This window comes from Myotis myotis, unplaced genomic scaffold (genome assembly GCF_014108235.1).
Source record: "Myotis myotis isolate mMyoMyo1 unplaced genomic scaffold, mMyoMyo1.p scaffold_m19_p_8, whole genome shotgun sequence".
NCBI classification, from domain to species: domain Eukaryota; kingdom Metazoa; phylum Chordata; class Mammalia; order Chiroptera; family Vespertilionidae; genus Myotis; species Myotis myotis.
The window spans coordinates 4,875,551-4,899,132 of record NW_023416390.1 but is presented as its reverse complement, the minus strand read 5'-3'; positions in this window follow the sequence as shown (position 1 = coordinate 4,899,132).

The following is a 23,582-nucleotide window of genomic DNA, read 5'->3' as shown; positions in this document are numbered from 1 at the left end:
TAATAATTTATAAGTGTGAATATCGCCCAGCCTGTGTGGCTCAGTGGTTGAGTGTCAACCTATGAACCAGGAAGTCACAGTTCGATTCCTGGTCAGGGCACATGCCTGGGCTGCACGCTCAGTTACCAGTGGGGGGCATGCAGGAGGCAGCAGATCAATGATTCTCTCTCATCATTGATGTCTCTTTTCTATCTCCCTCTCCCTTCCTCTCTGAAATCAATTATATGTATTTAAATGTGAATATAATTTTATACAAATTTCTTGAATTATTTTCTAAACATAATTTTGATGAGATAAAGATTTTCATTGTCTGCAAACATACATCAGACAGAAACCTGGCAAAGTTTATAGTTTCATTTTCATAATTTGGGCTATCTTTCATGTTGTTTACATTCTACAATGTTTTTCTTGCCTTTTTATGTTTTTAATATTGTTTAATTAACATGTGTTTTTAAAATGAGGGTGCATGATCACATCAGTTAAAATAAGGTATCTTGGAAACTAAATATCAAAAGATAGAACCTGTTATCTTCCTAATGGTCCTCTGACACAAGACCATACCACCAAGGACAAAATATCCCAAATAAAAGTTTAGTATTCCACCATATTATAAATACATCACATAGCTTAATTAACATAGTTACTCATTACATTTGCATATATCTTTCTAGTACAGAAAGAAAAAAAAGTTGTATTCATTAACAGAAAATACCAGACAGAACATTAAGATTCTACAAAATATCTTTCTACAAAATGCAAAATAAAGACTGGGTTTTTTGGGGTTTTTTTTTTACATAAGTGGAGAGAATCCATTGTCAGCAGATTAGCACTATAAAAATGTTAAAGGAAGACATTCAGGGAGAAGGAAATGATACTCAAGAGAAATTTGGGTTTCCAAAGTGAATAACAAGCTCTGATAATGGCAAATGCATGATTAAATACAAAATAATTTTTCTTATTTTTTAGCACTTCAAAAATGAATTGAAAATAACCACAATACATTTTATGTTTTATAACTAAGCCTATAAAATGAGACAAAATAGAGGCATGAAAAATATTCAATAAAACCAAGAAGTGTCAGGGGAAGATTTTAAAAAGAGAAGAAAATAGAAATAAATCTAATGATGTTGATAAAATACTTTTAAAAAATAAAAGTGAAAAAATGAGGAGCTAATTCAAATTCCTATTGGCATTTCCACTGATAAAATTTGCTGCCATTTAATACAGTTTTTGAAGATAATATTTCAATTTATATGTTCTAATTTTTAAACTTAAAACATATATTTGAAATTAATTTAAGATAGTTATTTTCTATCAGTCTTATTTTCTTATTTCTTATTCCACTAATATAGTATGAGGCTATTAAACTCTGGGCATTATAGAAGACTAGAGGCCTGGTGCACAGATTCGTGCACCGGTGGGGTCCCTCGGCCTGGCCTGCACCCTCTTGCAATCCGGGACCCCTCAAGGGATGTCAGACTGCCGGTTTCAGCCTGATCCCCGCAGGCCAGGCCAAGGGACCCCACCGGTGCATGAATCCATGCACCAGGCCTCTAGTACGCATATAAGATCTTTGGTTAATCTCTTCCTGCCCGCCCCCCTCTCCCCTTCCCTCTGAAATTCACCAGTCTGTTCCATGTTTCCATACATGTGCATTGAGAATCTGCCCCCTAGTGGTCAGTGCACATTATAGCTATCGGTCAAACAAGCAAACGGTCGCTTAGGCTTTTACATATATAAATATACATAATATTTTTTTTACAGAAAAGTCATACAATGGGGAATAACATGCCTATAAGTTTACATTAAAATGTAGTAAAATATTTCAAAAATAGAACTTAGCTATAACTAATTTGGAAAAGTTACACAAATATAAAAAATTCATTTGCATAAATGGCTCAGTTAAAGAAACAATAACAAAAAATATATATTATTCAGTAACCACCTTTTGTGATAAAATATAACACTTATTTTTTCTCTGAGCCAGATATCTGACATGCTGCCTTTGACAGCTGGAAAAAAAAAATAGGAGAAATATTTGAACATCCGAGCCTCCAAGTAATGCTCAGAAGTACTATTCATTTAATTTTAAAATAAAACAAACAAAAGGGGAATTTTACCATGATACTATCATTATCATTTTATTTCAACTTCAGAGAGTAGTTCTCCCAACTGCAGAATTATGTAGACTTAATGCTCTGGCTGCCCTAACAAAACGCCACAGGTCAGGTAGCTTAAACAATAGACATCTACTTTATCACCGTTTGTTCAGGCGGCTGAACTTCGGGATCACAGTCCCGGCGAAGTTCATTTCTCCGCAGGCCTCCCTGCCTGACTGGCAGATACCTGCCTTCTTGCTGTGTCCTCACGGGACTGGTCTTCTGCAAGAGTATCCCAGATTCTCTCTTTCATCTTATAAGGAAATCAATCCTGTTGGATTTGGGCCCACCCATATACGTATCTCATTTAACCTTAATTATCTCTTTAAAATCCTTACTTCCAATGATATCTCTTTAAAAGCCTTGCCTCCATTGCTGGGTTAAAGCTTCAATGTATAAATGTATGAGGTGCACAACTCAGTCCATAACACTAGTGATTTTGTAGGATGGTTACCATTAAAACTAGCTAGTTATTAATAATTAGAGGCCCCGGTGCATGAAATTTTGTGCACTGGGGGTGGTCCCTGAGCCTGGCCTGTGCCCTCTCGCAGTTCAGGACCCGTTGCTCCTTACCACCCGCCTGCAGTGGAGGCAGGAGAGGCTCCCGCCACCTCCGCTGTGCTCACCATGAGCCTGGCTCTGGCTGAGTGGTGCTCCCCCTATGGGAGCGCACTGACCACTAGGGGGCAGCCCCTTCATTGAGCGTCTGCCCCATCATGGTCAGTGCGCATCATAGCGACTGGTCATTTTGCCGTTCGATCGATTTGCATATTAAGGTTTTATTATATAGGATAAGAAGAAAGCAAAGGGAAAGCCGGACATTATAAGTAAGCATGGCCATCTGGGCAGCCTCACTAGGAACCTGCAACTCCACAGTCCCCAGGGAACCACTGGTCCATTCCCTACAGATCCCTGGGGGGAGGGGAAGGTGGACACATGTGCAGAGAAGTTGGGGTGAAGTAGGGAAAGTGCTTGCCTGTCAGTCTAGCCTGGGACAAGGATGATTGGCCAGAGGGGGTGGAGCCACTCAAGTGCACAGAATCTCAGAAGTTAAAATCCCAGAGGAGGGGATTTTCGCTCTCTTATTCCTCTTGCGTGGCTCCTGGCTCCTTGCACTTGCCGGTATCCCCTCCATGTGGCCCCGGAAGGGGACCACCAGCTAAGCGAGCCTGATGCTGGCCTGGACCGTGCAAATATGGAAGGGATGCTCTGGGCCACGGCTTTAATCCCAGCTCTACGGTGACCCGAGGGGACTTCTCCCAGGGTGCTGTCAGCAACAACATGCAAACCAGGGAAGATGTTTGTGGGTTTACTTGAGCCAAACTGTCCACAGTTGCCAAGAAGCAGAATCTCCATGGATTGGCGTAATGCTCCAGAGAATGGTGGTTTGTATCTATTGCCATACATGGACATCAAAGGAGGAGAGAAGGTGGGTCACAGGAAATCCATTGGTGATAAGAGAGGCGGGCGAAAGCAAAGCCGGGAAACCTCTGGGATTGGATAAAGAGCAAAATGGTAGACACATACTTCTTTTACATAGTTGGGTGCAGGGTAGTTACAGTCAACAATTAACTCAATGGCAATGAGGGGCTTTGTGGTCTCTGGCCCTGGCCCCTGGGTATATTTGGTTGTGCCCTGAGCGGTCCAGAAAAGAGAACTTATAAGTTACCCTGACATTTCACAGGTCCGTTATCATAGAGGCAAGAAGACAATAGACTCAGTTCAGGTAAAGGTTGAGGTTGGTCAGGACGTGGCTTAGGACGAGACTGTACCCTACCTGCTTGTAGTTTTAATTTCAGACCATCCTTTGTCGTTGCTTTAGGTGTGTGAGTTTGCAAGGCGGCCACGCGGCCTTCCCTGAGCTGGTTGGGTCAGCATGTGGCGCTTTCTCCGTCCACAGCGGGATGGAGGGAGAGGGGACCGTGGACACTCAGGGACTTCATTCCACACAAATAAATGCCACCCATTCTCCTGTGAAAGTCTCAGAAAAATTGCTTTCTCATGGCATCACAAGAAGCCCACTTCCGCCCGCAACAGGAAGGGACCCGGAGCGCTGCCCGCTAGCAGAATGGGGTATTTGTTCACTCGTTGTTCTGTTTTCTTCCATCATCTGTTGTCTGTCTTCCGAATGTGTGTGTGTTCTTTACGTTATTATTTATTTTTTATGTTATTTCAAGGCTATACTGCTTCATTAGCTTTTTATTAGTTTCTCTAACAATATTAGGTGATTTTAAAAATGCATAGAGGTCTTGTAAAAAAGTTCTTTCATTATGACTTTAACAAAGGACTTAAGGCCCCGTGTGTTTTTTGAGCCTTTCCCGGTCCCAACTTCTCCTTCTTTTTACGAGCTGTATCTCCTTGGTGATCTATGAGACCTGCAGCCTTTGCAATATCACAATATTTTAAAGCAACGTACCCTGCTCTCCCAGCAATTCTGCCCTGGTCTATCATTCTTGCTCACAGCAGTTGCCTCTCAATAAGTATGTTGGAGATTTATGGCATTTGCCTGCACTGGTCACCTCAGAAGTTTCTAATCTTTCCTTGAGCACTTGTGTGGTTTTCTGGGGACTGTGGCATTGCAGGTTCCTAGTGAAGCTGCCCAGATGGCCATGCTTACTTATAATGTCCGGCTTTCCCTTTGCTTTCTTCTTGTCCTATATAATAAAACCCTAATATGCAAATCGATCGAATGGCAAAACGACCAGTCACTATGATGCACACTGACCACGATGGGGCAGATGCTCAATGCAGGGGCTGCCCCCCTAATGGTCAGTGCGCTCCCACAGGGGGAGCACCACTCAGCCAGAGACAGGCTCATGGCGAGTGCAGCAGAGGTGGCGGGAGCCTCTCCTGCCTCCACTGCAGGCGGGTGGTAAGGAGCAACGGGTCCTGAACTGCGAGAGGGCACAGGCCAGGCTCAGGGACCACCCCCAGTGCACAAAATTTCATGCACCGGGGCCTCTAGTTATTAATAACTAGCTAGTTTTAATGGTAACCATCCTATAAAATCACTAGTGTTATGGACTGAGTTGTGCACCATCACACATTTATACACTGAAGCTTTAACCCAGCAATGGAGGCAAGGCTTTTAAAGAGATATCATTGGAAGTAAGGATTTTAAAGAGATAATTAAGGTTAAATGAGATACGTATATGGGTGGGCCCAAATCCAACAGGATTGATTTCCTTATAAGATGAAAGAGAGAATCTGGGATATTCTTGCAGAAGGCCGGTCCCGTGAGGAGCTCTGAGTTTCTCAGGCCTGAGAGAGCCCGGGGGGGGGGGGGGGGGGGTGGCTAGCAGCCCCTGCAAAGAGACATGTGAGCAGAGAAAGTTGTATTGAAAGAATTAGTGACATCCATCTAAGAGATACACAGAGGCCCAGCCGGTGTGGCTCAGTGATTGAGCATTGACCTCTGAACCAGAAGGTCACAGTTCAATACCCGGTCAGGGCACATGCCCGGGTTGTGGGCTCAATCTCCAGTGTGGGGTGTGCAGGAGGTAGCTGATTAATGATTCTTTCTCATCATTGATGTTCCTCTCTCTCTCCCTTCCTCTCTGAAATCAATATATATATATATATGACACACACCGACCAAATGACCAAATACCTCTTAGGGACAAAAAAAAAAGTGGAGTAGCTATATTGACATCAATACAATCCCCCCACAGGGGTTTCCGACCAGGACTCTGCGTTGCTATGTACAACTGAAAGCCAGCAAGCTCAGTTCACAGGCCAGAAGGCAGGAGAAGAGCGGAGGGTAGATTGAGTGCCACAGATGGAAGATCTGCTGAAGTCCACCCGTTTGTCCCCTCAGCTCTTCACTCTTGTCCTCCGTGCCGGTAGAAGCTGTGTCTCCATCTTGGATCATTCAGGCAGCTGCCAGTGAATGTATCATCACCGGTGCTATTTGTTCCCACTGCTCTTCTTCAGATAGGATAGTGAGAACAGGAAGAAAGAAAATCATGACATGAAATATAGTATAGCTGCTGTCGTCCCAGGCTAGCTGGTCATCAGTAAAAATAGACTCCTACAGGTGTCTCAAAGGGGATAGACGCTAATCATTCCATATCTCCCTTACCCTTTCCTCTATCACAGATAAATCAGGTTTTTGACCTGATAAAGTAACTCCAAGTAGTACTCCTGTAGAAATTGATAATGCCAACCATATTGTTAGTAGAAACAATAGTTTTCCATTGACCAGATTAGGAAAGAGAGTTCAAGGAAAAATCACAGTGAACGCCTTCTGATTTCTAAATAGTGTTCTTGTCTATGGCTAGGTATCAACAACACAGTGTTTCCTAGTAATCACCAGCAGTTCCATGTTGATTTGTTAGTTGGTCTACATGAGGAATGTCAAAGCAGTAGGGGTATCTTTCAGTTTCCAACATATTGAAACCATTTTTCGATTCACTAATGGATAGTCCCTAGTGTTCCTTAGGAAATGATAAACTATAAGTACAAGTTCAAGGTAATGGGAACAGAGACAAGCGTTCTTCAGATGGATTATTAAGTATAATGAGAGAAGCCATTCCTATCTCTACTATTGGTTTGGGGATCCCTATTTCTGGCTGTGGGGAGACTGGATCATATAGAGGTGGCTGATTTCAGACAAATGCTTCACCGTAAAGGCTGAGATCCCCATGCCAGAGACTCATAGAGGCCACCGGTAACCAGAACTGAGCATTTTGAAGGTGATTACGTTGTTTTTCCAAGCCCAGTGCTTCTGTTGGATGGAACATATGATAAGAACAGTGGACTCCATGCAGGAAGTATAGTCACACTTCCTTTGCCCTCACTCCCCTGGCAGGTGATGTTGTGTGATATACCATCCTGATGAAGACACGCCTCCATAAATCTGAGCCATAGTACTGTCAGCTGTGCTATATGCAAAGAAGGCAAATCGAGACCCAAAATGTAAGTCTGCCCCTGCGAAGGCCAATGTAACCAATCCCCGCCTGATACCAGTTTGCTTCCTATCAGGAATGGCGCCACGGTGAGGGTTTGTTTGCTCTCTCTTGCATTCATTCAGAAATCAGGAAACCTAGGGTTGACTACATCTGTCTCTTGCCCTTCTGCCAGACATTCTTCCTATTGCATTCCATTTCTGAATCGATGGCTCTTTAATCTGCTTACAGTCTTGAGCATCTTAGAAACACTCTTGTCTAATTCCTCTATTTTACCTTCCATGTTTTATCAGTGACCAGGTTTTAAATATTTTCTTCAAAATATCCCGCACATCTGTGCCTTGTCTATTCTCTATATCGCTGCCCTTCCCAGAGACTTCCCTGACAAAAGTCTTTGTACCATACTATCCATCCTGATTTCAGTCCCTTTCCTCTCCACCTGCCCTCTAACACATTTCTAAAACAAAATACAAAGGTAGCTGTTGTTTTCTTTTCAATTAATGAATCTTCCATAGGGGTCACTACGGCAGACAAGACCCATTAAAACCTCTCCTCCCCTGTCTTTCCTTCTCTTCTTGGCATCTCTTTGCCCCCACCCCATAGCTTTTATGGCTTAGCCACAATGCACTACAGTATTTAGTGTTTCATAATATAAGGATAATACAGTTTTTACCATTACATTCTGTGCATTGTGATTGTTATTATACTTCAGAACAAATGCAGTCAGGTGTATATGAATGTAATTTGAGGGTCAAGTAAAAAAATAGATTCAGAAACCACCCATCAAACTAAAGAACCCAAGAGCATTTCCTGGCCTTTTTCAGTTTGACAAAAAAAAAAATGTTATATAAGTCAGTATGTAATACCGATACATTATGTGTCATTTTCCTACTGAATATTTTCTCTCATGTAGTCTATTACTATTTCTTCCTCAAATTTTTGACTAACTATATCCTCACAGATGAAAAAAAAATTATAAGCAGGGGTATTAACTTTCTCATAAAATGTATGGACTTTTATTCGTTTGTTTTTTTTTTTTAACAAATCCTTTAATGCAACAACAGTTTTTATAGTGTCTGCACCAGGTACAAATGGGTCTCTTGGAAAACACATAACAAAGCCAATTAACAAGGTGCATGTGCCGCTATTTATTGCCACACCTGGCACACACAACATGACATTTCGTATCTAGTCACCTTGTGTAAAGGGTCGTGTTCAGTCTCGTCTCGCTTTGCTTTCCATTGATTAGACGGGTATAGAAGCAGAACTTCTTTGTCACTTCACTGGGGACTGTCTGGATAGCGACGGACTGTATCATAAATCAATTCTACGAGGAGCACAGCTCACGACCCAAGTCAGTATCATGGTATAAAGCACCTGTAACAGGAATCAACATGGGACAAACCTCGGCACTTGCTTCATCAGAAACTTCAAAGTTTTTTAAATGTGCACAATAATGCAACAGGCTTTGTGCTTGTTATTTTTTTATTCTACATTTAATAGGGTATGTATATGTTAAGCATATTCCATAGGAGTGGAAAATACTGAATAAAATAATTGATTATTGTCCTAAAAGTTTAGGTACAATATAAAATCTATAAGCATGGCCCAACAAAAATTCTACTAAGTCGAATCTGAATTATTTAGGACTCCATGATCCACAAACGGGTCCTACTGATTTTTTTTAATTTTATCAACTACTCTGGATTTCATTTAATAGATATTGAAGCACTTTATATTAAAGAATTGCATATTGAGTTGGTTCAACTACTAAATGGAACCCAGAATAGTTTACAGAACTATATATAATATAATAAATATTATATTGTATGATATATATATATATATATATATATATATATATAAAACATTTTCCATGGATCACTTATTTTATTTGTATTCCTAAATTATTTTATTTTTCTACAAAATCTAAAAATTTAACAAACTGCCATTCTACTTAGTTGTAATTATTAACATTTTTTTAATGTCATGCAAATATGGCAAAGAGAAACATTGGCCATGCAAGAAAAATAAAATTCAAATAACCTAGTGATGCATTTTTGACATGAGAAGAAGTTTCCATTTGTAAAGCTTTCTGACTGTGACTTGTTCAGTGATTATAGTATTTTAGGCGTCCTGAAGAGTAGAAAAGAAAGGCCACAGTCTTAAAGAGAAAACTTTGGTCATTACAACTGCTATAATGATGAAGGGATATTTTTGAGTACAGTACAATACATTCGATGATTTAAGTAACAATAGAGTTTACAGGTTATTAGAGACACTAAAAAGGCTTTTCTGCCCATTGTGTTTTGCATATGCTTTTCTTAGAAAATAAGTTGCTTATTCTTTGGCTGCTTGCCGTTCAGTAGATATTCAGCAACCCGTTTTAGTGCTCAGCAATTCCTAGTGCTCTGCAGGACTTGTTTACAAATCTTTAAAGAATTCTGACTGCAACAGAATGGCTGATTGCCAAGGGCTTGCAATGACTAACGGTGGCATTGTTTAAATGCAGAAGGGTTTTTATATTCCTAGTGCTATTCCTGGGTCTCCTCCGTCTACTTCTAATACTACTCTTGGTCCTTATTACTGTCATTAGTGTTGTTATTATTGTTTCTGTCTTCATTATAAACAAATGCCCTATATGTTTATTGGACACAAGGTTAAATTTTAAACTCAGCATGAAACTAAGAAAAAGTACTAGAGGTCCAGGGCACAGATTCGTGCACTGATGGGGTCCCCCGGCCTGGCCTGTGCCCTCTCACAATCCAGGACCTCTCATGGGATGTCAGAGAGCCAGTTTCGGCCCAATCCCAGCAGGCCAGGCCGAGGGACCCCACCAGTGCACGAATCCATGCACTGGGCCTCTAGTATGCATATAAGATCTTTGGTTAATCTCTTTCTGCTCCTGCCCCCCCCCCCCCCCGCCACTTCCCTCTGAGAGTCATCAGTCTCTTCCATGTTTCCATGCCTGTGGTTTCTGCTCCTGAATTGAGCATCTGGCCCCTGGTGGTCAGTGTGTGTCATAGCTACCGGCCAGTCAGCTGGTTGGATGGTTGCTTAGGCTTTTATAAATATAGATAATTTCATAATAAAGTAAAAGAACAGCATAGCATAAAACTCACAATAGCCTGCAGATGCCACATCCTTATGCCCATTGCCCTTTAAAAATTGCTAATATGGCCCTAGCTGGTTTGGCTCAGTGGATAGAGCATAGGCCTGCGGACTGAAGGGTCCCAGGTTCGATTCCGGTCAAGGGCATGTACCTTGGTTGCAGGCACATCCCCAGTAGGGAGTGTGCAGGAGACAGCTGATCCATGTTCTCTCTCATTGATGTTTCTAACTCTATCGCTCTCCCTTCCTCTCTGTAAAAAATCAATAAAATATATTTAAAATAAATAAATAAAAACTTCTAATATGAAAGTAAATTGGTATATTTATTACTAGTCTTGAGCTCATTTTGGCAATATATTTCACATGTGTGTATCAAAATAAAAACACAAATACACTTTAGCCAACAATTCTACCTCTAATACATATGCTTAAGTAAATAAATTAATATACAAATAGAGCAAATGTATAAATTGCTCATTACAGCTTTCCTTACATTTGTATCAAGGTGGTAATTGCCTATGTTCAAGAAGAAACTGCTTAATGCAGTACAGTACAGTCATCGATAGAATATGATATTAAAAATATGTAGACATATTTGTTATCATGTAAGTATATCTAAAATATATAAAAATCAGTTTACAAGGAATAGTAATTCAATCAACACACATTTACTGAGTAAAAATATATCAGTAAACAATATACTTTGCATACAGATGTAATTAAGAAGTTAGTGAGAATGAAGAGCCTAACATAAGTTATATTAAGTCTATTAATTTTTAAGGAGAATTACAGAAAGCAACCTTGTCTGAGGGACTATGGAAGTCATGGAAAATTGAAATCAAGATCCAATGCACAGAGCCCCGTGGAACTGGGTCAGTAAAGGTTGTCATGGTGTGAAAATGTTTCAAGCCCACGCACAACCTGCCTAAATGCTGGCCTCTGTGAGCGGCTCATCCGGGTCCTTGTCCAGTTTGGAGAAGCTAGAAAAGAACCCATTGCCCAGCCAGCCATGTTAGGTGATGTTAAGGATTTTAGGTTTGATCAAAGTAAAAGGTCAACCAATGTAAAGTTTTTAATCTGGAGAGAGCCATAAGCCTTTATTTTCCTATTTTTAAAAAAGATATCTTGGCCCTGGTCAGTGTGTTCATTGGTCAGAGCGGGTCCCATTCCAGGTCAAAGGCAGGTACCTCGGCTGCAGGCTCATTCCCTGGACTGGCTGGGGTGTGCGAGAGAGGCAACCAATGGATGTGTCTCTCTCACATCTCTCTCTCTCTCTCTCTCTCTCTCTCTCTCTCTCCATCTCTTCCTCCCTTCCACTGTCAATGGAAAAAATATCTTCAAGTGGAAATTAACAGAAAATAAAATAAAATATCTTGGGTGGCAGAGAGATGGAGGGATTAGAGTGGGACAAGTGTAGGTATTGGGAGCAGGTCCAGAGGAGGATAAGCAGTAAAGGCTGGAGATTAAAGTCGGTTACCTAAGTAATAGGGCAGCAACAATGAAATAATGATCAAGGTATTTAGAAGAGCCCTAGCTGGTTTGGCTCAGTGAATAGAGTGTCGGCCTGCAGACTGAAGGGTCCCAGGTTCGATACTGGTCAAGGGCACATGCCTGGGTTGCAAGCTCCACCCCCAGTAGGGGGCGTGCAGGAGGCAGCTGATCAATGATTCTCTTTCATCATTGATGTTTCTCTCTCTCTCTCCCTCTCCCTTCCTCTCTGAAATCAATTTAAAAAAATTTTTTAAAGAAAAAAGATATTAATAGACTCGTGGATAAGATATAGAGTGATTGAATTTGGGAAGTGAGGGACTGAGAAAATAAAAAATAAAATCCACAGTAGTAAAACTAAGCAGCATAACTAAATATGTGTACTACATGAATAGATTGCCTCTGAATATATATATATATATATATATATATATATATATATATATATATATATATGTCACTGGTAGGTAAGTGACAAATGACTTTGGTTTTCTTCTTTATACTTTTACTTATGTGATATTTTTCAAATAACACTTTTCTGATAATAACAATCAATATTATTAAAGCAAGCAACCAGAGCTGCAACATAGCTCATACCTTAATTTCTTGATTGCTGAATTCTGGCTACAGTGCATATATTTGAGACTCTAACTAAATTCCTCAAGTTTCTCTACTGCGGCTTAGAGTTGAGAATGGGTTAGAGAAGGACCAGAATGTACATACTCAAGAGAAAAGAATGCATTCTTAATCTTGGAATTCCTAAATCTCACATTTATGAGTACAGGAAACTTATTTGTTTTGTTTAGCATTTTTATCCTCAGGATATATCATATTGCTTTGCAACAGGTTATATGTTTTAGAATAAGACTGACTAAACTATTACTGTTTTTATAATCAATTCTACCCTTTTAAGACTTTCTCATGTTTTCCCTCATTCTGCTAGCCTTAAGCAGGCATACCAACTTTGTATCATTTCCTGGGAGTGTTTTCATGATTGCCTGATGTGGACTGTTTCAATAATTCTTCCCATGATCCCTGAGAGCAGAGGTCTCCAAGCCAACCTTGGCGTTCTCCTTCTCGCTAACTCGATTCATAATTTCCCGTCAGTGCACTTCACACCTGGGCCATGCTCCACTTACTCCTCAAATGACAAATTGCCTGCTAGAAACAGTTGCCTGAGATTGACAAAAAGAACCTTTCAAACCATGAAACTATATTTAGCCCAAAGACTAAGATAAGATATGTAGCTCTAAAATAAGATATTTTAAAACTCTGGAAATGTTTTTCTTTAATCTATATATGGAAACATTATAAATATTATGTTGAAGTTAGCTATTTCTAAAATTAGTAAATTGCAAGAATATTAAATAGTTTAAAAATGAGAATTTACATATTTTAACACTAATTCTAAAATAGCTGCTGTTAATTTCTGTGATTAGAGGCAGACTTCAATCCTTTTAATGAAACATGGCAAAGAATTAAGACCAAAATCTTAGAGATATGTAAGAAATAGAACCAAATATAAGATAGTTTTTTATAATATGGATTAGGTTGGCTTGTGGGCCATACAGATTTGAACTTGCCAGAGATGTCCCAGGTTGCTACAATTCATTTACCAAGCCTACCTCATCATTGATTACAGTAGTTTAATTTTGGTATGTTCAGAAATATCAGTGACATTAACATAATGATAATAAACCCTTAGGCAATTTGAAGCTCATTGTACTGTGCTATATATTAATTTAAATCATATTTGATATCATTTAAACATTTGATGAATCTATTGCTTAAGTCATTTAGAATATTTTTATTAATTATACTTAATAAAAAGAATTCAGATAAGAAATGCATTTTTGTATAATTAAAAATAAACATCCTTGCATTTTCAGCAATGATTAAATTCTGCCATCATAATTGAATTCTTATTTACTGTAGTCAATTAACTTAATGACTAAAAAGAGTTAATAAAATCAAACACATATTTCTCCTAATCTACTCTATTTTCCTTAGTATCTGCAAAATAAAATACATATTATGCTTATGTTATGAAATTAAACTATTAATTTCAATATTTTTAAATGGCTGCAAATTTATCATTAGATGAACAATAGAATAAGACTGACTAAACTATTACTTTTTTTTGGTTAAAAAAAATGACTTGACCACAACATTTTAGAGTAAAATTATATTTTGGTAAAGTGTAAAACAATTAGAATCTGTTTTCACATATTTAATTTTCAGATCAAGGTAATATTTAAATTTCTTAATGTTTAATCCACATTTATAAAAAGGTACTTTAGTTATGATCCACTCCTTTAAAATTGTGTGACAATAACCCCTTCACAATTGTGTGATAAGCATTTAATTTAGAAATTTTATAAAAATGAATGTTTTCTTAAGATTCCATATGAGCCTGGCTGGTCTTCCTCAGTGGTTGAGCGTTGATCTATGAACCAGGAGGTCACGGTTCAATTACAGGTCAGGGCACAGGCCCGGGTTGCTGGCTTGATCCCCAGTGTGGGGTGTGCAGGAGGCAGCCGATCAATGATTCTCTCTCATCATGGGTGTTTCTACCTCTCTCTCCCTCTCCTTTCCTCTCTGAAATCAATACAAATAAACATTTTTTAAGTCGAAAAAAATTCCATATGAAATAATTCCAACAGCATCTTAAAATGACTTGTCTTAAAATATCAACATTCAGCCACTTTTACATCGATTGCATTACAGAGCTAAGCTGCTCCCCACGGTACAAAGAAAAATGGTGGGGAAATGGAAGAGTTTGAAACCCAGCAATTTTCTAGTTTTGACTCCTCGAGCCGAACCAGCCTCCCAGAGCTCCGTCTGATAACGCACCAGCAGCCACTGCTTCGGTTACTTTTATTACGCGTCCCTAGAGCGATTAAAACACACTTCATCCAAATGCTGTGATCTCCTCTAGTTCTTCCTAGCTGAAAGATATTTTAAAAACTTGAATAAGATAATGCACTTCAGAATACGCATACAGCAACTAAAGGAATAAAGCAACAATCAGTTTGCCAACAAAATGAATTCAGGAGAAATAAACTGGGAGAAAATTTTAGATGCCGTTATCTTGCTTATCTGGACTCTTCGGGAAAAAAAAAATCGGATGCTAGGAATCACAGCTTTATTAACAGTTTAATTACGTAAGCAATTAATTATATCACCTCGGCACATAATGCAAAGCTTCAGTGAATGCTGTTCTTACGTCTTGATCACAGAACAATAGTAATGGTGTCATCTGGAGATATTTTAAGGCCATTTTTGTTGATTCTTCTGGAAGATTGGCCTACTCCTTTTGGCGTGCATTTCAACAGTCTGCCATTGTCCTGCAGTTTTCTGGTGTTCATTTGTCACACTGACAGAAACCAGTTTAAAATTTAAATCCATATCCCTCCTGAATCCCATAAAAGAGTTTGTGGGCCAAAGCGGGTGCGATGACTGATGATGCTCCCGTCAGGTGCCAGAAGATCCAGCAAAATTGCTCAACAAGTTTCTTAACAAGATAAGCAATAAGGCAGATTACAGCGAAACAAATGGCTTATCATAAGGCTGCTTCCAGGGCATTCTTCATATTTGTCCCCTGAAGACATTTCCACAAATAAAGCATTTCAAAAGCAGGCAGTAGTCCCACAAATGCATTTTATTTAATATCCTCTTAGCTCATTCAGTTTACAATTTGTAAAGAATGAGCACACAATGGAAACATATGGTAAAATTCCTTAAAAAAAAAAAAAGTTTTAATTTAATGAAGCTATTTTTCTATCTCAAAGATAGCTAGAATTTGATTCTGTACTAGCTCTCCTATGCGTTTATTCATCATAATGACCCAGTTACTTTTGTTTACAAATTTCCAACATCAAGATTATTGCCCTTTAAAGTGTTCTTTTAAAATAGAGTCTCTCAACATTCTGGCCATGGAGGCTTATTGTGGCATATTCTCATTTAACACAAGCCATAGTAAACATGTGTTATTCTAAGAGCTTTTTTTTTCCCTAGCTGCATATTTAAGCCTACCAGAAAAGACTCAGAAAGTGCAGACGTGCTTCCAAATCTCAACTCCAATTGATGGGAGAGAGGGTTTCCCACCACAACAGCAATGACTGGGGCACCAGCTGGGTGTCCTACAACTCAGGTCTGACACTCTCCACCCAGAAATAGCGTCTGATGAAGCAAGTGAAGGGTTCAGTCCTATATGACAGCTGCCCCACACGCCTCCCACACCAGCCAGTCACAGCGCAGGCTGGGCCTGTGCCTCTGACCACACGGTGCAGATCGAAGGTTCCCGGAGCTCTCCCTTGGACTTCAGAGGGAGACTGCCAGTCCAGTTTGTTGCCTGGACTTTTGTCTATAAATCAGAGTTCCAAGACCCCACCTGAGGGTTCCAGTACTTTGCTGTGAACCAGAAGGTCATAGGTTCAATTCCTGGTCAGGGCACATGCCCAGGTTGCAGGCTCAATCCCCAGTGGAGACAGCTGATCAATGATTCTCTCTCATCAAATTCAATAAAAAACATATTTTTAAAAAATTCTTGAAAGTAATATTGAACCCATGCAATATTATGAAGTACTAGGCAGTAGTATTAGGTGATAATTATATTAAAATTAAGGCCTAATAAGTAAAAGTCAAGCTATGAATAAATGCCAGATGTTATTGAGAAGGGGTTTCAATCATGTTTCCTCAATCTCAATAAGCCTCATTCTACTGTGAATATTAATACTTTATGTTTAATATTGAGGAAGTATGGTAGGCTGGATAATGACCTTCCCCTAAGAAGTCCATGCCCCAATTCCCATAAATCGCGAATGTCACTTTGCCTGGCAAAAGACTCCCAGTGTGATTCAAAGAAGGGTCTGGAAATGAGGGGCTGATCCTGGATGATGCGGTCGTTCTGATGTGATCCTAGGGATCCTGATAAGAAGGAAGCAATTGATTAGAGAAACAGGAGTGGATGAGAAAACAGACCGGGGGAGACTTGAGGATGTAACGGCTGGCTGTGAGGACAGAGGACTGGGGAGGCCACAGAGTGTACGCAATGCCGCTCTCACAGCCGAAAGGACAAGTGAAGGGGTCTCCCCTCGGAGCTGGCACGAGGCAGAGCTCTGCCCTGAGCCCCGGGCCGCTGCTTCAGGACGGCTGAGCCCCAGACGTGTAAGCAAACGCGCTGTGCTGTTTAAGCCGACGACCTGGTGGTGATTTCTTAACAACAGCAATGGGAAACTGATACCTTTTACACTCCTTTTTAATGCATAAGCTGAAACGCGTAAGTAGCTCTATGCATTTTATTGCTGTGTTTGATTCTGAATTCCTGTGGAACTCAATTTTAACTTGTAATATTGATTCTCGATGCAATTTTATCGAATACACTTAGCATCGAAGCATGTTTCAATTTGGGCATCTTTGAAACGGAGGTTATTGGGCCTAGGGAGTCCCCCGGTGTGTTCATTTTCACGCTTACTCCAGACTTCCTCGCCCGCCGGGAGAGCATTCTGCAAGGATGTCAGATACAGGTCCGCATATCGGCCCAAGTGCAGAGATGACCAGCAAAAACCGTCTACAAACTCTCAGGCTCTTGGGCAGGAGACGCTGCAGTTCGGATCCCGCATTCCTGCAGGAAATACCGAGGGTCAGTGCCAGGCAGGGAGGCTGCTCCTGCCGTAGGATTGTCCGCAGGGGCCTTGATACCGGGCGCACGCTTCCACGCAGGAGAAGCGACATGCGGGGCCTGGGCCTGGGCCACTCGCCGAGATAACACATCGATACAAGAATACAATCAGATACTCAGATGGCGAGATCTTTAAAGCAAGGAGTCTGTTACTTAAATCATTGAAGACAGCGGGGGCCTGTGCCATTTAGCCAGAGGACGATGAAATAGTAAATAAGGCGCCTCGAGATATGCCGTAAGTATCGGGAATTCACCTTTCTCTTAATTATTGTCAGGGTTGTTTTTCCTTTCCCCTGGAAAGAAAAATGTACTAGCAGAAGTCAAACTCCTCTTGAGCAGACTCACTCTTTTTTTTTAAAGATATTTTGATTGATTAAGAGAGGAAGGGAGAGGGAGAGAGAGAGAGAAACACCCTGCAAGCCCCACACTGGGGATCGAGCCCGCGACCCCAGCATGTGCCCTCACCAGAAACCCAACTGTGACCTCCTTGTTCATAGGTCAACGCTTAACCACTAAGCCAAGCTGGCCAGGCCAGACTCACTCTTTTGGAAAACAGGAATTCAAATGAAAAAGCTAAAGGGACTAAGGGACAAATTGGTAGTTGCAAAATAGTCATGGGGAAGTAAATCGTCGGAAATTAGTCAATAATATTGAGATAACTATGTGTGGTGCCAGTTGGGATACTGGAAATATAGAGGGGAACACTATGTCAAGTGTAAGAGAGTCTTACCTCTAAGCTGCATACCTGGAACCAATGCACAACAAAATTGAAAGGGGACAAAAAAAAGAGTGTCATGAAGTAGTCATAGAAATTTAATGTCCTATCATATTGGGAGAAGTCTTCAAAATTATTCTTAAAAACTATTCAATCCGTAACACTTCATTTTGGCCTTTACTTCGATATTTTCTCCAAAGTCATGTTTTAATTACATATTCAACTGTCTGGCAAATGCAGAGTGAAAACCATCTGTTCCATGTGTCTTTCAGATGAGGAAAAAGTCCCAGTAATCCCCGTGAGCCCTTTGCCAAGGAGAAGGAGCTGGCCTTCACTTTGCACTCTTGTGTTTCACTCTAGGGCATTTATTCAACACTAATTACCACATGTAGGCACTAATAGATGCTTAGGATGGAAATAAACAGAAGAGGAGGTGGGGCAAATGATGAAATGGGCAGATCCGTTAGGGTCTACTATAAGGCACAGGGATGACTAGCTATTTAAAGACGTGCACAAAGCTGTAGCCACTTTGGCTCAGTGGATAGAGTATCAGCTGGCGGACTGAAGGGGGCCAGGTTCGATTCTGGACAAAGGTACATGACCAGGTTGCAGGCTCTATTCCCAGTAGGGGGCCTGTAGGAGGCTGCAGATCAATGATTCTCTCCTATCATTGATGTTTCTCTCTCACTCTCTCCTCTCTGAAATAAAATATATATATATATATATATATATATATATATATATATATATATATATTTTTTTTTTTTTTTTAAATAAAATAAAAAATAAAGAAGTGTGAGATCCAGCAGGTCCGGCAACTCTGTCATAAGTCACCGCCTGGGAGAGGCCTGTGGCAGGTGCACTGCTCACATCTCCCTCCTTTGACTCTAAGGTGTGAGAAGTGCAGGTACCTCTACGTTCAGGATCTGGGACGCATTCCCAGCAAAGCCACGCTCTTCTCAGGCAAGTTATGGATTTTAATGAAGCAAGAAGTGATAACAAAGTCTAGAACTATTTCAACTGCTTCTTATGACATTCTCGCAATCTACATTCCTGAATAGTACTGGAAAAACAAACAAAAACTTTATTAGAGGGATACTTAATTTCTGAACCACTTTAACCAAAGCAACATAACAGTGCCCGGGGTGGATGTCACTGGTTAGAATTTTTCTCGGTTCCTATTAAAGCATCACATTTAAGTACAAAGGGCATTGCATTTAAGGAAGCCGTTGGCCATTGAACTTACAAGCATTCTGCAGTTGGCTTTAGAAGGACATGAAGTTAATGGACTATAAAGTTTGGCTTTGGAGAACTTTAATTTTATAAGTACAGCAATAAAGGTCATGTTATTATTTTTTCCACAACCACCTTTTAGTCATGACTGGGTGGCTAACTTAAGGTTATCTGTAGGTACAGTGCTTACATACTGAAGGAGAGTTCCCAACTAAAAAAAAAGTAATTATGTTATTATTAAAATACGTATTATTAAGAACAATGATGGTTGACAGGAAGCACTGCTATGGCCCACCTCCCTCATTTGAACTTCGCATTTTTATCATCTCATGAAATTCTTAGAACATTCCTGAAGAATATAGCAGTATACACCTTACATGTGGAGAGGAATCACCAGTTATTTTAATATTTCAGGCAAATCCAATAACCTCTTAAATGGCAAAATCAGGATTCAGATCTGAAACCAAAACATGATGGCTTTTTCCTTTATTATGATACACTGATTCTCGACACATTTATTCAAATACGGTATGTAGAGAGAGAGTTTTACACATGATAACTTGGTTTTATTCAAGCCCAACGTTTAGATTTCCATGACAAGATGGCTTTCTGTCCAATAATAAATTAGGCTTCATGATTAAATAACTTCCGTGTTTTCTTGGATGAGTTCGTCCCACGGGTGTGTTTGGTATTCCTTTCTCCCTCCACCACATTCCTCCCCATTGCAACTCGTCACTTACCATCCATTCAACCACCTTAGACACCTGTGAATGTTGTCATCACCTAAGAATAAAACTTTCACAATTAACACCCATTCTCCAGACAGGAAAGGCATCCCTCCACTTGAGTCCAAGGACAGAACAAAGCCAACAGACAGTACAAGAAAAAAAGGGATTTGTTGCGCACCTTGTGCTGAATTAATCGCATGCTCTGTGCCTGAGCTTGCGTGGCCTGCACTTTGTTCCCCTCCTCCCACAAACATTCAGTACAGCGGCTCTCAACCTTCCCCATGCCGCGGCCCTTTAAGACAGGTCCTCACGTGGTGGTGACCCCCAACCATAAAATTATTGTTGCTGCTACTTCATCACTGTCATGTGGCTACTGTTATGAATCGTCATGTAAATATCTGATCTGCAGGATGTATTTTCACTGTTACAAATTGAACATAATTAAAGCATAGTGATTAATCACAAAAACAATATGTAATTTTATATGTGTTTTCCGATGGTCTTAGGCGACCCCTGTGAAAGGATCATTCGACCCCCAAAGTGGTCGCGACCCACAGGTTGAGAACCGCTGGTTTAATGTTTTCCCACGGAGGTGGAAAGGAATTGTTAGAGAGGCTACTCACTTCCTGGACATGTTGGAAATATAGATACGAGAGAAAGGGCTCACAAAGCAAAATGCTGGCTGCAGTTCCAAGAACCAAATTAGAAACGTATTAAGCAAATAGAAGCGCTATCTTTTATTTATTTTCCATATTAATAGGTTATTATCTCAGGGACTGACTTTGTAAAAAGAATATGTATCTTTTATGTTTAATTTTGGATATGAATGTGTTCACATTCCCAGTAGATAATTGGGGCATAGCACATCTAACAACATATGAGTTTTGTTTTCCCAAGCCTTTGTGTGGTATATTTTCTTGCAGGCAAATGCATATTGAAATCACCCTTTAAAATTATTAATTATCTTGACAGAAAAAATGTTTTCCCTAGAGGGCATTTGGTAATGAAATTAAAGTGAATTTAAAATTTAAATTATTTTTTTCCTCACTACATTTAGCAGGAATATTATCCACAGTCAGAGACAGGCAGATTTTTTTTTTCCCCTCTGCAGGGAGGAAGCAACATTGATCCAGAGTGAAATCATCAAAATAAAAGTTTACAATCACAAGGACTTCACAGCGATAGTCCATAAAATTTAGGACGCAAGCTACACATGTATGGTTCCAGCATGATTTCAGATGAAGCATCGATTTAAAATAGTTATAAAAGCAAGATATAGTGGAGCGACATTGTTTAAGCCTTTACTTTGCTTATCTTAAAGTATTTCTATAATTACACATTTGAAAGCAATAAATACAATATAATTATGTAAACCTAAATATTGATGATATTGATTTGAATTTCTTGAACTTAAGTACCTTTTCAGAACATAAAATCAAACTGAAATAAAGTTTCTACTGAAACTTATTTATTTAGTTCAAATACGCATTGATGAGTGCCCTGTATTTGTTGCAAGGTAGAATATATAGTAGAAACTGTCTAAAATATGCATTACTCTTTATTCTTGCACCTCAGTCATTAAAGTGTTTTTTAAATTAAGGAAATCAAGGCTTATACCTCCTCACTATTACAGAGAGTCCATACTGGAGCGAGGGATGATGGCTGTTGAGCCTTGGCGTGCGCAGGAATAGGCGGTGCTAGGTAACATGGCGAAAGCAGCAGATGCAAAAATCTTCTCTTATTACATCATTGCAGACAATCATAATTATAAAACATACTAGAGAATGTTGTTTCTAAATTTTAACACTTACTGTCTTACCTGATACTCAGTAATAATAAATACAAATGACAGTGGTAACCAACTAGTCCATTCACAGTGAATTAATTAGGTTGGTTAATTCTGTTTTGAAATTACTTTATTGATTCTTGGGAGGAGTTATGAATGCTTTGAGTAGTATAATACCATTCATCTAAAGATGAATAATCTAAGTGTCTACGTTTTAGAGAAAGATAGAACGTTGAAGGTGCCTCAGTGCCTGGTTTATAACCTCAGCACACACAGGTCCTTTATCAGCCATAGCTTCCTGCCGTGGACACCTCCAGTCTTCACATAGAGGTTGCTCCACCAGGACATTCTCTAGCTTTGCACCTCGCAGGCCATCAATGCTACAGTGTACCAGCCTGTGACCAGCACTCAAACAATAACGAAGAGACTTTCACGCCTCTCAACATCTCTGAGAAAAGATCACCACTTCGTCCCAGAGGTCCCCACTGGGATTGAGCTCCAATCCCTCTAAACCAGTGGTTCTCAACCTAGGGGTCGCGACCATCGGAAAACACATATAGCATATCAGATATTTACATGACGATTCATAACAGTAGCAAAATTACAGTTATGAAGTAGCAACGAAAATAATTTTATGGTTGGGGGTCACCACAACATGAGGAACTGTATTAAAGGGTCGCGGCATTAGGAAGCTTGAGAACCACTGCTCTAAACACTAACCCTTGTCTTACTCTCTCCCCCTACAGTAGCTCCCCTAATTGTCTCTCAAAGAAACTGCTTGAATTGAAATTCAGTCTCAGTCGCCTTCCAGGACAAGCCAACTTAGAAAATGTGTCCATGATGATGATAGTTTCATAATAAATCCTGCTCTCCAAGAAACAAATACATTAGCTTATTTTTTAAAATGTAAGAACATGCCTGGCTGGTGTGGCTCAGTGGTTGAGCATCGACCCATGCACCAGGACGTCACAGGTTCAGTTCCAGGTCAGGGCACATGCCTGGGCTGCAGCTCGATCCCCAGTAGGGGGCTTGCAGGAGGCAGCCGATCAATGATGTTTCTCCCATGGGTGTTTCTATCTCTCTCTCCTTTTCCCTTCCTCTCTCTGAAATCAATAAAAACTTATTTTAAAAACATTAAAAATTTAAGATCATATTTAACCCACCAAAATCTTTTGCCCTATTTTCCTTTATGAAAACAAAACAAAAGAAAACATCATATTGTCTTCTTTTGTTCCACATAGTAGCTTTTAAATCTTTGCTTTTGATATGTACTTTCGCAAGCCTCATTGAATACACAGTAACTAGAAGTCACATTTCAAAGGTCATGATATTCAAGCCTGGGCAAAAGAACATGACATTGAATAGAGGTTGCATAACCCATTAGCAACAGGGTTGATAGAAAGAAAGAAAAAGGAACATTAAATCAGCAGATTAAATCACTAGCAGGCAGAACGACCTTGCTGAGTGGACTACACTACTGTCCCAGGCTTTAACACATTTGAAGGACCAACCGCCAGGGCCTGTTGCCCCATAGGCCAGACTAGGGACACCAGTGGAGATACTCAATACCATAAAGGTCTGGAAGTTATGGGAAACAGCCATTTCCCCATTGACCTCGACATCAACCCAGCTGTCGATCCAGCCCCCTCACACCTGAGGAAGGTGTATCTACTGGGATTTGCAGGGGCATGTCCCGCCCTGATGGGTGAGTTACTTTACACCCCTGGGTGAAGGGGAGTTCGCTACTCAGTCTCCACTGGAATCCCTTGTCT